A 4077-nucleotide genomic window follows, 5' to 3' on the forward strand; every position below is an offset into this window, starting at 1 on the left:
TCCAGGGCTGCTGGAGGCTCCTGTGCTGCCTTAAAGATGTTCTTCTATTTTCTAGAAACCGCCTGGTAGTAGGGAAGAAGGAGACATCGACCCTGGGCTGCCGGAAGATGATCCACAGCCTCCTGCGTGACTACGCAGCACTGGACGGATCGGACGATGACAGCGACGAAGAAACCTGAAGGGGTCCGCCCCGGAGGGTCCACTAACCTGTTGTCTACTTTTTTCTCTTCAGGACCCGAAAGGCGAACGGAGAGGACTCAGATGAAGACAGGTGTAGTAAATGTAAAATGATGCAATGTAATGTTTTCTTTTGATTAACGTGACCTTTTTCCTTAACAGGTAAAATGTCAAAGGGATAGCTTGTGCACATGTTGTCAAGCTTGTTACCTACGACTTACTATCAAATAGGTATTTGTGTACGGTGACGATTGTATGTATCTGAACCAAAGCACGAATTCCTGACATTTGGAAAAAAATAAAATAAAAATCTGTTCTTCAGTTTAATATCTGATACGTCCTCTATCTGGGGACCATATATTAAATTGATTTTTGGAACAGGGAGATGGAATAGGAGCTTGCTCTGTCCACTCCACGCATCAACCTGGTATTGCAGTACCTCCAGGAATGGTGCACTTCCCCACCCGGGGAAAAACATGCTGTTGAAAAAAAAGATGAAAAAGCAAAAGTAGCGCTTCACTGGCACACTCTGTAAAGTGGCTCTAATGTGTGGCCACTTCGTTACTGCTGTGTCTTGTTTTATTTATTTAAATTTAATTCATTTTTTCTGTCGAATGTAATAACCCCCCTTTATTTAGTTCTTTTTCCCTCTATACTGGGGCTGCACTTTGGCAGAGAAAAATGACAGAAACGGCATCTTCAGCAGTGTGTTTTTCATTTTTGGATCCATCCCAGAGTAGAGCGCAGAGGACAAGAGCCCAGCCTTATCTATAGACCAAGGTGTTGGCCTCTTGCTGTCAGGGTGTCGTGTCTAGGGTGCCCTGGCCTGTTGCCCGGCGTTCGAACTCAGGGGCTGAACACAGTGGACAGGAAATGCAAAAGCTAAAAACGGGGCAACGTAGGTGTGCTAATGGACGAATACTGAGGCGACTGCTGAGAACTCTGGGTGTCAGAAAAAACCCTGACATCAGGGCCTCTTTTTCCTTTTGCTACTTATAGTGGTCCTGTGAAGAGTTGGGAGGAGAGGCGAGAGGCCCGTGAGCGGTCACAGAAAGGACGACCCCGGGCAGAGTCAGCCAGGGAGACTGGGTTGTGCTGCGACAATTCTGGCACCTATTGGGTTATCGCTTCTCTGCCATTTGACTAAGATCAAGTGTAGTGAAGGCTGCAATTGGTTGAGCTTCAAGGCAGAGTGAGACTCTTGATCCCCGAAGGACTGGACATGAGTAACTCTGGCTTGACCGGAGCCAGGCTGTGTCTCTGAGGGGCAAAGGTGAGCGCAGCAGCGATAGTCTTTTTGCTTCTCTCGGAGAACGAGCCTTCCTTCCCTGGCTTGCCTGGGGCAAGGCTGACCTCTCTTGTTTGTCAGAAAGAGGTGTGATCACTCCTTTGACAGAGGTACCTGGGGAACCCTACGCTACAGGGATGGGCCTGCAACTACTGGCTTGCCCAGGACCTGTCTGATGCCTTAACGCTGGGGGTGACCTGGTTCTTTTCTGCAGGGGTTTCCTGACAACACAGGAGTTATAGACTACTTTCGGCAACAGAGCGAAGACATGAAGAGAGTTTAACATCTGAGGACAGCAATCTTCTGCCCTCTCCCTCCCTTCCTCGCCGCTCCACCAGTATGGAGAGATGTATTGGAGAGGATCATCTTTCCTGTGGATCAGGACCTCCTAGTGGGCCTCCAGCTGGTATCTCATGATGGTGATTTTCTGGTGGGCATTTGGCCTGAGTCAGTTGCGAGATTGTTATCTCGCTCATTGCTGACTGACAGATGTCTTTTCACTAGTGGGGCGTGACTCTTTGGACTTCACCAAGGTAACGAAAAATCCCCATGCCTATCTCACACGCACAAAACTGAAGATGGAGGGTCCCCCCTCCTTCCTCTATAAAGCACTAACTTTGCAGTGTGCTTATGACAATTTACTACAAAGAGGTACGATAAAAGGAGACTGGCACTGACTTTTCACGGGGTGGGAGAGCGCACCTCGGGCGGTGGCTATGGCCACCTTTTCAAGAATGTCAGAAGGTCTAAAGGATTTTGACTATGTACCAAATTCTGTCTTTTTTATGGTACACTAGGTACACAGAAAAGAGAAAAATTTGTTATTTCTAGTTGAAGAAATCATTAACCCCTAGGGTGCCCAGGTGGCCCGGTGCAGAGGACGAGACCAGCTCGTCCTTCTACGGGCCCCCGGGGGGGGGGGGGCGCAGATGGCCAAGCACTCCCTCCCCTGGGCAGAGATGGAAGGGGAATCACTTCCCCTTCCACCACCGCCCCCCTGACCACCCCGTGGAGTCAGATGACATCATGACTTCATCAGAGGCCTTCCCCTCTGCGCTGGAAGCTCAGCTTGCGGCAATCGAAGGAGAAATGGAAAAGCATTTCTCCTCCGATCACGTGGAGGGGCAGAGAGGCATGGAAGGAGAGGAATGGTCTTTCCTCTCTTTTCATGTCTCTCTGAGCATTTGTTTTTTTGTGTTTATTGAAAAAAGGGGAGCAGCCCCTTGGGCAAGGGCCGCTCCCCAGGGGGGCAATTTATTTCTAGGCTATTTTTTTTTCAAAACGAGAGGGTGGGGGGCCAAAGTTGTTCTGCCCACAAGTGGGCAGATGGGGCAATTACCCCCGACCCACACCCCTGGAGCAGAAAGTTCACTAAATACCAGAGAATTAAAAAAATAAAATAAAATAAAAAATAGTGTGGTGGTGGCTACCAACCAGTATGGGCATGGTTATGCCCCCACCCCAACTGAAGGGGGTAACAGTCTTTCCACTCCAACTGCATACTAAAACATTGTATCCCATGGCAAGCAAGTGGACATTTGATTATTTGGGGTTTTGGTTTTACATTTGGGCGATGAGAGCTTGGTTAACTCTCAAAATTGTCCCACTTGGAATGGTGAGGGCTGCACTTTTTGGACTTTGGGATGCTGCCATGTAGAAAAATCCACAAGACCTAGACACATCTGAAAACTAAACATCTGGGTGAGTCCAAGGTGGTGTGCTTCACATGCAGCCCACACCATTTTCTTACCCACAATGCCCTGCAAAACTCCAACTTTGCTGGAAATCACACATTTTTCCCCATTTTGTGATGGAACCTTCCGTAATCTGCAGGAATCCACAAAATTTCCACCACCCAGCTTTATCTCATCTATACCGATAAAAATTCTGCTGCACTTGTCAGCCTTAAAATGTTTTTTTTCAAACTGCCCTTTTGGACCCACTTTTGTTCCCCCTCAATTTCGACATGTTTTTGGCTCTTCCCTGTTACAAGCACTTAGCCCACCTACACAAGTGAGGTATAATTGTTACCGGGAGACTGAGGGGAACGTTGGGTGGTAGACAATTTGTCCCGGTGAGGTGATCCCACACAAAAATGTGGGAAAAATCTGATATACCAAAATTTGAGGTTTGCTGAGGATTCTGGGTAAGAAAACATTAGGGGATCCACGAAAGTCACACCTCCCTGGACTCCCTAGGGTGTCTAGTTTTCAAAAATGTTTGGGTTTGGTAGGTTTCCCTAGATGGCTGCTGAGCCCAGGACCAAAAACGTAGTTGCCCACGCAAAAACAGGTAGTTTTGTATTTGATAATTCTGATGTGTCCACGTTGTGTTTTGGGACATTTCCTGTCGCGGGCATTAGGCCTACCCACACAAGTGAGGTATCATTTTTTTCAGGAGACTTGGGGGAATGCTGGGTGGAAGGAAATTTGTGGAGCCTCTCAGATTACAGAACTTTGTCACCGAAATGTGAGAAAAAAGTGTTTTTTTAGCCAAATTTTGAGGTTTGCAACGGTTTCTGGGTAACAGAACCCAGTGAGAGCCCCACAAGTCACCCCGTCTTGGGGTCCCCTAGGTCTCTAGTTTTCAGAAATGCACAGGTTTGGTAGGTT

The 4077-nt window shown here is 47.9% G+C and overlaps 1 pseudogene; it reads left to right on the top strand.

Annotated features, from left to right (window-relative positions):
* The first annotated feature begins 458 nt into the window (after nucleotides 1–458).
* Nucleotides 459–638, top strand: LOC138297612 (U2 spliceosomal RNA; annotated as a pseudogene).
* The last annotated feature ends 3439 nt before the right edge of the window (nucleotides 639–4077 follow it).

Source organism: Pleurodeles waltl, chromosome 5, assembly GCF_031143425.1.
Source record: "Pleurodeles waltl isolate 20211129_DDA chromosome 5, aPleWal1.hap1.20221129, whole genome shotgun sequence".
Lineage (NCBI taxonomy): Eukaryota > Metazoa > Chordata > Amphibia > Caudata > Salamandridae > Pleurodeles > Pleurodeles waltl.